Raw genomic sequence first — 12,309 nt, forward strand, 5'->3', positions numbered from 1 at the left:
TATATATATTATATATATATATATATAGTGTCTCCTTTTCTTGTTGAATTTCCAAACGATCGATTTATTTATTTTATCTTTTCTAAAAAGCAATTACTTCCTTTGGAATTCTCTCCCTACTTTTGGTTCTCCAGACACCTTTATCCCTTCAAGAGGCATTTCCGTGGTTTCCTGTAGATTACCTTTATCGGTTCCTTCGGTGCTGGGCTACTGAAGGACTGGACCTCTCATAGGCATTAGCATTTTGGAGTAATCTCTGTTTACTTCTTGCTGTATTGGGCAGATAAGTCAGGGAAAACTGTAAGAGTAGATGTTTATAGAAAGATAAGTCAAGTATATACTGTAGAACGGTCTGTCTAAATAAACTCTACGGGAGGTTCGCGCCCATATTCAACTATTATAATACATACATTATTATTATTATTATTATTATTATTATTATTATTATTATTATTATTATTATTATTATTATTATTATTATTATAACAGACCCCGCACATAACACCTAGATTAAATGCGTAAAGAAATAAAGCTAAAGAGAAAAAATAAATTAATAATAACAACAGACCCAGCACATAACACCGAGATTAAACACGTAAAAAATGAAACTAAAGAGAAAAAAAATGAATTAATAGAAAATCGAAAGAAATAAAATACCACAATAAAAAAAAGAGTGGGAGGCGTTTCCGTGAGATTTTAATCCCGTTCCGTGCGGACCGCAGGCCACAGAATCGCTATTAAGCCAAGCGGCGATCATCATTGGACCCCTCGTGTGTATTCTCATCATTATCATCCAGCGATGAAACGCGTCGTTTTCCACTTAACTTGTTCGTTCGTTCGTGCGTCCGTCCGTCTGTCTGTCTGTCGTTCGTTTCGTCTATAGGCTGGACGTTTGCGATACCTGATAAGGATTCCCCCTCTTTAGGAGTTAGTGCCGTCAGTGCCCTTAACGTGACGCACTGTAGGCATTACTTATGATGTGTTTGCGGCGTTCCTTAGTCCCCTAGATGCAGCCTCTATCATTTCTTCTACTGTACCTCCTGTCATATTCTCTCTTTTTTCATCTGGCTTTCCACCTCCTCTAACAATTGTTTCATGCGATGAATGACCTCGTAGGTCCCAGAGTTTTTTGGCTTAAATTCTTGTATATGTGTTCGATATTGATTCGTGTTTGTTTCCATCGTCTTTCTGATATATATTTCCTTAGAATGTTTTTCCATATATATATGTGTATATATAATATATATATGTATATATATATATATATATATATATTATACACATACATACTGTGTATATATACATATAGATATCATATATGCATATGTACGTATATATATATATATATATATATATATATATATATATATATATATATATATATATATGATCGTAGGAAAAACCTAATTTGGTGAAATCTGGAGAGTAATTATATTCTTGCCTAAGGTCACGTTCAGTTAGCGATCTCCCTTTGCGAACTAAATTAAAACTTCTTAACAGTCCTTTTGGGAAAACCACTGTTCAGAAAACTCAAATTATAACTAATAAGTAAATTAAAATGGTTCGCGTAAAATGTCCCTCACTATCTTCACGATAAAGACAAAAAATTAAGTGCAGGTTGATAAATCTTATCCAACATTTTCCTTTATTGTAAGCAAAGGGAATGTTCGATTGATATATGTTTAAATTCAGTGTTTGAAGAAATTAACTCCTCTTTTCCTCTTCCCCAAGCTGGTCGTGTTCAAATTTTCTCATATTATTTACCAATATACTATAGTTATATTTTGTTATGTGTTTTTTTTTTTAAAGATTGTTGCTTTGTCACAATCCTGTCAATGTTTTTATTGTTTTAATTTTTTCTATTTCCTCAATTCTCATTGTCTTTTCCATCCACATCCTCTCTTGCACAACCAACTCTCTCTCTCTCTCTCTCTCTCTCTCTCTCTCTCTCTCTCTCTCTCTCTCTCTCTCTCTCTGTCGTGTTTTCTTCTATTTCCTCAATTCTCATTGCCTTTGCTACCTTCGTCCTTTCCGAAGGTCTGTTACTTGCTCGGCCAACTCTCTCTCTCTCTCTCTCTCTCTTCCTCTCTTATTCTTCTGTGTGTTTTTTTTTACTTCCTCAATTCTCGTTGCCTTTGCTACCTTCGTCCTCTTCCGAAGGTCTGTTACTTGCTCGCCCAACTCTCTCTCTCTCTCTCTCTCTCTCTCTCTCTCTCTCTCTCTCTCCCTCCTGTGCTGCATCCTTACCACAAGATTGATAGAGTCAGTGATCGGTATTTTCCTATTGATTCCCCTCCTCCCTCGACCGACCTTCATTAAAGAAGTCTCTCCCATCAATAAAAGTGCATCTTAGACCTTAATCTCCCAGTGGGAGATGATGATGCTTTAGGGCGTGTGTGTGTGTGTTTGTGTGTTTGTGTGTGTGTGTGTGTGTGTGTTTGTGTGTGTGTGTGTGTGTTAGACAGACTCCCTTGGAGCAGCGTCTATATGAGTGCTATAGGCCCCCAAACAGGCTTCCTAAAAGCAGCGTACGTAGAGATGGCATATGACGCGTTGGTTAACGTGAGGAAAATTCCTGTTGAATACCGTCATTCTCCAAAAAATCAAAAAAAAATCTTATTATTATTATTATTATTATTATTATTATTATTATTATTATTATTATTATTATTATTATTATTATTATTATTATTATTATTGGTGAAATGAAGCCACATATTTCAAGATAAAGCTGGACAGACTTATTCTATATATGCACGTACACATAACTGTGGAATTGTTTGTCCTATTGTAAGACCCTTTGCTATTATTATTTTTATTATTATTATTATTATTATTATTATTATTATTATTTATTATTATTATATTATTATTATATTATATTGGAGAAATAAAGCCACAGTTATGTGTATGTAACATATATTTCAAGAATAATTCTGTACAGATTTATTCTTATAATAAATATTGCTACATACACATATAAACTGTGGATTTGTTCGCCTATTTTAAGACTCGTGCTATTATTATTATTATTATTATTATTATTATTATTATTATTATTATTATTATATTATTATTTTATTATTATATTAAGAACCTGAACCCTATTCCATAAGGAACCAGCTCACCAAAGGGCCCATTGACCCGAAATCTAAGCTTCAAAGAATACTAACAGGATTACCGCAAGTTAATACTGCACAACAACCACGTCACAACCTTGACACAACAACAATAACAACAACAACAACAAAAACCTCCTTCTTCAGGGTTTGATCAAGCGAAGGAGTTAGACGGGGAAGCTTATACATATATATATATATAGCTGGGACACCCTTTTTCGTGCGCTATCCATTTCCTCCGGCCATTACAAGCGAGCTTCGCTGTTCGCAAGACACTCAGAAGATTGAAGTTTTCGTCGTATACACCTTGATGTTCGGCATTTTGCTTCCCTCCTTCCTTCCCTTCCCTTCCCTTCCCCTCCCCCTGTCCCCCTTCCCCCTTATTTTTCCCCCTTCCCCCTTCCCTGGGTCCCCCTCCTCCCCCTTTTTTGCCTTGTGACCCCCTCCCCCTGTCCCCTTCCCCCCCTTTACACCCCCTTTTCCCCCCATTCCTCCCCCTTCCTTCCCGCTCCCCCTTTTTTTCCTTGCCCTTCCCCCCTCCGGCAGCTTCCCCCTCTCCGCTCCTCCTCCTTCCCCCTCTTCGCCCCTCAATCCCCTCCTCCTCCCCTCCTACTCCTTACGGACTTCGGCAACGGCGGGGAGGAAAACCTTAAAGACTGTCAGTGCAGCGTCTTCTTCTTCTTCTTCTTCTGGAGCCCCCGACCGAAGTGATTACATCATCGATAACACCACACAGACGGCATCAGGAGAAAATTCTCTCTCTCTCTCTCTCTCTCTCTCTTTTCCCGGTGTGCTAGTTTTAAACGCCCAGGTCCCAATTAAATTCCACCTTGGGAAATAGCTTATGCCTCATTTGTACTACGAGTTTCAAAAAAAAAAAAAAAAAAAAAGGAAAAAGGATGCTCGCCATTAAAAACCCATTTATTCAATTAGATTTTTTTTTCCAAGGGGTAAATTAAGGAGGTATCTCTGATGACGGTGGCGAGATGGAATACCTTCCCCCCCCCCCCACATCCCCCTTGTAACTTAGCATCGCTACTCATTTCATTCTCTCTTTCTCTCGCTCTCTCTCTCTCTCTTCTTCTTCTTCTCCTTCTTCGTTCACATCGAGTGATTGAAGCAAAGTGCGAAGAGGAACCTGGTGCAGCAGATCCTATGTCTCTGATGCGACTATAGTACCTTAACATTCCATCTCTTCGTCTTCGTCAGATTTAGCCTTAAAAAAATATACTTCCTACTTCGATTCTGGCAATATTTATCAAAGCCCTTCATTAACTTGGGGGGGCGAGGTGGTGGAGAGGAAATCCCTTCTTCCTTTTAAAGAGAGCAAAAACGATCCCAGCGTCCTCAGCCACCCACCCGAAGCTGCTGCTGCTGCTCCTCCCGGAGCCAAAGACACAGAGAGAGCGGCGCGCCATTACCTGTGACCTCAGAGGCGGAGCGAACTTGCCGAAGGCTGACGGGGAAATATATCCCCCCATTAAGTTATGATCCCCAGCCTCTCTTAAAACAAGAGAGAAGGCTCACGGAGGCTCTAAACTTTCCATCAGATTAATGAGTTGGTGTGTACCCCCGCGTGTATGGATGGGTCCCCCGTGTTTACCTGTTGTCTCGAACGCCTACGAGAATTATCGTACCTCCGGGGGTTGCGCCTCTAAATTACTCGCTGCTTGGATGGAATATCTTGCTAATCGAAAGTTAAGCATCCAAGCCTCACTGCCTCCTCTGTATCAACAAGTCTCTAAAACGAGGTTCGATCGTCGGCCGTGCCTGATTATATCGGGGTTGCTTCGTGGCAGAGGAGAATTCTTCTTTTTTCCCGTACTTTTCACTTGAGGCTTAAATGGCGTTTAATGTCGTTTAGTATTAAATATGTATATACTTTTTCAAAGCATTCATGCAGTGTTGACGATTAATCTAAACTATCTGAAAAAAAAAACGGAAAAAATCTTCCTCTATTTGACGTCTTCCTAACAGCAAAAATCTGAATCCAAGCAAATACGTACTCAAATACACATTTTTACGCGTATACATATATATATGTGCGTGTTTATAATTCGGGTATGCGTAGAATACGTATACAATGGCTTTTTTCTGGGTATTCTTAAATACTCAGACTACGCAGATTATATTCAGTTTCCCTTATGGCCGCGATCTCTTCTTCAGCTCCTGTAGAAAAACAAGTGAAGGTCTTTAAAGATAGCTTGAGTAAGGGAGGGGACAACGTACGCGCGCGCACACACACACACACACACACGCACACACACTCACATATATATACATGTGTGTGTATTATTTATTTATTGATTTATTTATTTATTCATTTACAACTATTTGTGTGTTTTTATGCGGTCAATTTTTCCGTCTGGTTCTATACCTTGTATCGTTTTTACGATCTCCAGTGATTTCAAAGATCACACAGACGGGCATTACTCGTAGTACTCTTGCGATTAGTGAAAGTAGGAGGCCTCTTCACTCCTGAAGGAGACGTCGAGTTTAATTCGATTGAGGAAAGGAAGAGAGTAATTGCCTCTCAGGTTAAAATAGTCCAGTGTACACGTATGAATACGCGTGCTGTATCTATACTTATTGATATATGTATTGTATGCGTGTGAACACTTACACGTATTGTATTATATATATTATTATATCTATAGTTATATATATATATATATATATATAGTATGAAAGTAATTTTAAGCATCACCGTGATTCATATAAATTATTCGAGCTACAAATGTCCTTTAATGTCTAATTCGCTCTACCTCGGAATTGATATATTATCAACTCAAAAATTCCCCTTCGGTTTACATATATGAAAATACATCAATTCCGAGGTAGACTGAATTAGATATTGAAGGACATTTGTAGCTCCTTTATGAATGTTTATCTATATACACTATACATGTGTACACATTATAGAATGAGAGTGTACTTGTGTATACAAGCTAATCTACACAGACGGCCACGTAGTCTTATTCTCAATTTCTCTTTTGCAATTTCCAGTTTCCTGAAAAGACAAAAAAAAAAAAGTACATTTTAACGTTATAGTTTTCGATAGCTGAAATTATCCGTAATTAGAATAGAAAGGAGAAATATCCAGTAGACAGATAGATAGAATAACTAGATAATAGATAGATAGATAGATAGATAGAACAGACAAAGATCTTGGGATCGTCACACCTCAGGCAGGCGTGTCACACGGAATAAACCCGGGTCGCGAGAATGACATCCTCACGAGGACCCTATGGTCGAAAATCCCACGGATCCGGGACCCCGGAGCCGCCCTTAACATCCCCGGTGATTTAGTGCCATCCTTCCCCGTCGCTTTGTATGCAAATGAGGCGATGGCTCTGGTAATTAAACCCCAGCTTAACGAGTGATCAGCAACACTTTGCCTATTTTACTTGTAGATGAATGGAAATGAATCGTCTCGTAAATATGTCGAGAGCGCTTACCTCCCGCACCTTTTTATATATACAATCAACTCATTTACTGTGTTATGAGAGGGGGATCTCTCTCTCTCTCTCTCTCTCTCTCTCTCTCTCTCTCTCTCTCTCTCTCTCTCTCCCCGTTTCTATGATCAAAGTGAATGCATCAATGCGAGAATTGTGTGGAACCATTTTGTGATTCTTCCAGTGGTGTGGCAGCCGCTCTCTCTCTCTCTCTCTCTCTCTCTCTCTCTCTCTCTCTCTCTCTCTCTCTCTCTCTCTCTCTCTCTATTTTCCTCCATTGTCGCCTAGGAAGGTTGCTTTGCTTATTCTTGTGATTAATTCTTTATCATCCAAGTTCATCTTTCGGCCTTCATTCCTCCCTTTCGTGAGCACCTTTTATCCGTATGAGCGTGGTAAAGTTTCTGTGCTTCATCGTTCAGCAAAATGGTTTTAAAACACTCGTGTTGTCTGTAGACTAGTATTACGATATAGCAATCAGCAACCTAGTATTGCGGTATAGCAATCAGAAGCCCTATATATGGCTGAATCTTTGTGTTTTGATTTTTTTTTTTTAAATCACCTCCAAATTCATCAGTAAGGTTTCGAATATCCTTCCCAGTCGTTCACTAAAAATTTTGGAAACACAACCTGTATCCAAATTTGGGGGCGCTTGTTTTTATAAAATAAATTCACCTGCCAATATATAAATAAGGTTTTCGATCGTTAATTTAACCATCGGAAATGACATACACGTCCTTATTTACAAATCTGGAAGGTGTCTTATGTAAAAACCCAAAGAAAAACGAAAATGTCCAGGAATATAATGAACAGCTTCTGACTCCTGTGCCATAGTGTTAATAGTCTATAGTCAACACGAATGATTTGAAACTAGTTTATCGAACTGAAAATGAACAGAAACCTCACCTTCCTAATGAAGACAAACGCTGTTTACTAGATGTTATATTAACAAACGTTGGAGTCACAGATATCACCATTACCGTTACAGTGGACTTGACATTGTCCCGTCATGATCATCAGCATTATCATCCGCTACGATAGTGATCATAATAATAGGTTACCGTTTATCATGATAAGTCGCCATTTTATATAAGTTTCATCCATACGACTTCAGGTTTAGAAGTAGAAGTAGAAATAAAAGTAGGGGGACATGGCGGCTATTTGGAAATATGGAAGGGGTGGGGGTGGGTGGGGGGGGGGGGGGGAGGGGGGGGGGGGGGGAATTGCTTATTGCCAGGACATGATAGGCTGAAGCAACACAGGATTGTCTTCTGGTGCCCATAGTAGTCGAGTGTTATATTCTCCTATTCTACCCATTTCCCCCAAATAATGATTGCCAGCATTCTATAGCTTACAGTGCTTTAAGTTTTTAATATTTATATTTCCTCGTTATTAATTCATCGCTCAATTTTCCTGTCATCAGGAATTGTCGTATTCATTTGAAGTAAACGTGAAACTGTCACTGCCAGTTATAAATCCTCACATCCAAGCCGTAATTACAGTAGCGTTTGTTTTCGTCATTTTGAAATTTTAACAATATTATTTCAAGCGCTCTAATAAGGAATAATAGTTTCTTGAACTTCATTTTCATTTTCGTGAATAGAAATTACGATGAATTGTGATTCCGATGTTGTTCATAGCTTCTCTTATCAACTGAACCCAGTCGAACGACATGGACTGAAAAACGAAACAGTAAAATTAATGTTCCTTCGACTTTCTTTTTGTTTTCGTAGATAAAAATTACGATGAACTGTGATTCCGACATTGTTCAAAGCTTCTGTTTTCAACTGAAAAACGAAACGAATGTTTTTTACTATTACCGCAGACCTCGGCTTTCATTATCTTCCTCCATTTACCATGCCCGTTTATTCGAGCGATGAGAGGTTACTTCAAGTAAGAATTATTATGAAGAGACTCAAACTCCTTCAGGTTTGAAGGTCAGAGGAGAATATCACTTAGCGTCGAGAAAGAACGCCGAGGGAAAACAAACACGGACGAAGAAAAATAAAGCGCAAGAAGAAGAAGAAGAAGAAGAAGAAGAAGAAGACCCGAACTGGACAACGGAAACGGTAGAACAAAGCAGTGGAGGAGGAGGAGGAGGAGGAGGAGAAGTTACCCCTAATACAAGGGACAAAGCGGAACAAAGAAGTTTATTTCCCGTGGAGTGCGAAAGGGCCAAGTTATAGTGACCGCTCTGTGCAGCCCAGATTGAGATGCGGGGACGGGGGAGGTGTAGGAGGGGTAGGGGGAGGAGGATGGATAGTAGGAGGGGTAGGAGGAGAGGAGGGTTGTCGCTGATCCCTGCATCAGAGGAGGAATTGAAAGGGACACAAACACACACACACACACAGAGGGAAAGAGAATGAAGGTATAGCAAAATGGACACAGACAGAGGGAGAGGGGGGGGGAGGGAAGGGGATGTAGGAGAGGGTAGGGAGGGAGAAAGGGAGAGCGCGTATATATACTATATATATATATATACTGTATGTGTGCATGTCCGCGTGTTGGAGCTAATGTCTGTATGCTTTTTGAACGCGGCACTGCATGTTTGGCTGTACCAGCGCGGACCCGACGTACATTTTTGTGCATAAAGGAGAAATGCATGTTTTTGAGAGCATGCAAAGAGCAAAGCCGTGTGCGTTTGCATTTAGAGAGACTTTGTGTGTCTGTGTATGTGTATATGTGTGTGTGTGTGTATACGTATACGCGTATATTTGCGCGTGAAAGCTCCACAAGAGAGACGCCGTTTTGCATGCAAGCGCCATGCTGTCTCTTTCCATATAACTTTTTTTTATATTTTCCTCCTCTCTCTCTCTCTCTCTCTCTCTCTCTCTCTCTCTCTCTCTCTCTTTATGCCATTTTTCTATGCCGGCCCGTGAGTGTGTGACTCTTTTTTTAAGGTTGGTTTTGCATTCTTTCGTGATAGAGCATCGACGTGATTCTTGTATTTCGTTGCATTTTCGTTCGCTGTTGTTGTTGTTGTTGCTATTAATGTGTTGTTAGTGTTGTTGTTGTTGCTGTTCGTCCCTGTTCTTCCTTCATTCCTCGTTAATTCAAAAGTTTATCGAAAACCAACACGAAAATATGTAGTTGCGACGATTCTCGTATTTCGTATATTTTCATTCGCTGTTGTTGTTCTTCTTGTTGTTGTTAATGTTGTTCGCCCCTGGTCCTCCATCATTCCTCGTTAATTCAAAAGGTTATTGAAAACCAACATTTTCGTTCTCCGTGGCTGTTGTTGTTTCTACGCTTGATTCAAGTATACCTTAGTTTACCCAGACCACTGAGCGGATAAACAGGTCTCCTCCTAGGGCTGGACCCGAAGGATTATTAGATATTTTCACGTGGCTAGGAACCAATTGCTTACCTAGCAACGGCGGGACCTACAGCTTATTGTGGGGTCCGAACCACATTAAATCTAATCACCAAAAAGTAATTCTTCATTTTTTAGATATATTATAATATTTCTTCCTTGGTAATCTGATGGGTATTGAAATCCGCCTTGGATATATGTAATATTTTTTTGAACTTAGACTTCGATATTCTTCATTTTTTAAATATATTATAATCTTTCTTCCTTGGTCATTCTAAAGGTTATTGAAAACCGCCTTGAATCTAAGTAATATCTTTTAGATAGATATTGATATTCTTTATTTTTTAAATATATTATATTCTTTCTTCCTTGGTAATTCTAAAGTTTATTAAAAACTGTCTTGAATACAATTGGCGTCTTCAAGGAGATTCCCAGAAAAAAACCGATTTCTTTCGAAATTCGCGTCTTGAAGGAGATTCCCAAAAATACAGATGTCATCCGACCAATCAACCCTTTTCCACATTCTCTCAGCCTCTTCCTTCCCCTCTCTCTACCCCTTCCCCAACCCCTCACGTATTGTTAATAATTCTCTCATACGCCTCTTCCTTCTCTCATAATTCCATCAACATTTCCTCCCTCCCACTCCTCCCCTCCCCTCCCCTCCCCCTCTCCCCCTTCATCTATCATTTGATCGTATGCAGGCCCCCTGGTAACTAGCAATTAATTATTTGTTGATGGTCGGCCTGGTCATTCCACCAATAAGGAACGCCTACCTAATGGTTGTTGCTAGTGGGGGGGGGGGGGGGGGGGGAGGGGGGGGGGGAAGTAATAGGGAGGAGGGAGAGAGAGGTAGAGGGATGAAGGGGTCATACGGGAAAAGGAAATAAGGGGAACGAAAGGGAGCATTTTCGGGGAAGAAGAGGTCAAAGGGATAAGGAAGTAAAGGGGCCGTGGAAATATATATAAAAAAAAGTGGCCGTAGATATTGGGAGAGGGGGAGCGAGTAGGGGGGCGGTTATTGGTCGTGGATATTACTTTTTAGGGGGGGGTTAGGGGGTTAGGGGGTTATCCCGTGGTTCTTTAGGACCTGGCTGTCATTAACTCGTATGGACGAAGGATGATTTTTCAAAGGGATATCACAAGAGACCGTGGCAAGTCTGGAAGATGGCCTCCGTGACATATGCGAAGCGTGATGGATATATCATTATATATATTCCAGAAACCTCACAATTTTAGGTCTTTCGAATTTTATCTACTTTATTATTGTTGTTGTTGTTCGTCTTCTTCTTGTTTTAAGGGAGTAGGAAGGGTCTATGGAAGAGTCTAAAAAAGTCGGAAAAAGGTGTTTCGAGTTGAGTCGAAAATACAGGAATTTTAAGATAAGATATTTATGGTTTATTTATTTGAATGAAAATGTAAAAGATAAATAATATACATGTTAAGCAGTAAAGAAAAATTATTTCTGGTAAAATGTAACGTATTTATTTTAATTTTCTCTGGCGAAACAAGGATCTATTTGATCGTAGATTTTAGCACGCTTTAATTTACGTTAAAAGTTAGGAATGTAATATCTACAACTTACGCGTGAGAAGAAAATCTTGCACGCGCCCCGAGCTACCTGGAAGTCAGATCACGCCTTGTTAAATCCTCGTCCCGTATTTTAAAATCAAATGAGGTTCTGCAAGGAGTGATGATGTCAAATGAAAACCTGTTGTTATTTCTTTTTGTTTATTCATTCTTCTCATTTCTTTTGCTAAATGAAATCATTGAAAACTACAGAATTTTAGGCTTTTTAAGAGAGAGAGAGAGAGAGAGAGAGAGAGAGAGAGAGAGAGAGAGAGATCCATTTTAAGAGGAAACAGACTCTAGAGGCGAAAAGACTCCATCAAGAGGAAAAGAGGAAAATGGAGGGGGATGTGTGGGGGAACAGAAAGACAACAGGGGAAGATGGGGGAGGGAGGAGGGATGGAGAGGAGGAGGAGGAGGAGGAGGGAGGAGGAGGAGGAGGAGGAGGAGGAAGAAAGAAGAAGACATTGGCTACGTCAGCATCCTATCGCTCCAGACGATCCGCCCTTCCAAGTGTCTTCCGGAGGTCTGCCAATGACTGCTCCATTTCCCCTCATTCTTGTGCCCTTCTGCCACCTGCCCTCTCCTCCTCCTCCTCCTCCTCCTCCTCCATTTTTGTTTTCTCACTGCTTCTCTATTCCTATTTTCCTTTCCTCTCTGCCCTACACTTCAGATGTAAGCTTAGATGTATATTCCTTGCCGCCCTCCCCCCCCCCCCTCTCTCTCTCTCTCTCTCTCTCTCTCTCTCTCTCTCTCTTGTCTATTTTCATAATGTGTAGGTTTCAGTTTGTCAGTTGTTGAGGTATATTTTGGGGGAAAAATTAACTGACATGCAAAGACATTTCTCTGTTTCTTATGT

At 39.9% G+C, this 12,309-nt stretch overlaps 1 protein-coding gene across 8 annotated transcripts in view; it reads left to right on the forward strand.

Annotated features, from left to right (window-relative positions):
• Positions 1-12,309, forward strand: part of LOC135204289 (paired box protein Pax-5-like) — a 225,951-nt gene that overhangs the window by 185,453 nt on the left and 28,189 nt on the right. The gene's annotated exons all lie outside the window — the stretch shown is intronic.

The sequence above is a fragment of the Macrobrachium nipponense genome, chromosome 44 (genome assembly GCF_015104395.2).
Source record: "Macrobrachium nipponense isolate FS-2020 chromosome 44, ASM1510439v2, whole genome shotgun sequence".
Classification (NCBI taxonomy): Eukaryota; Metazoa; Arthropoda; class Malacostraca; order Decapoda; family Palaemonidae; genus Macrobrachium; species Macrobrachium nipponense.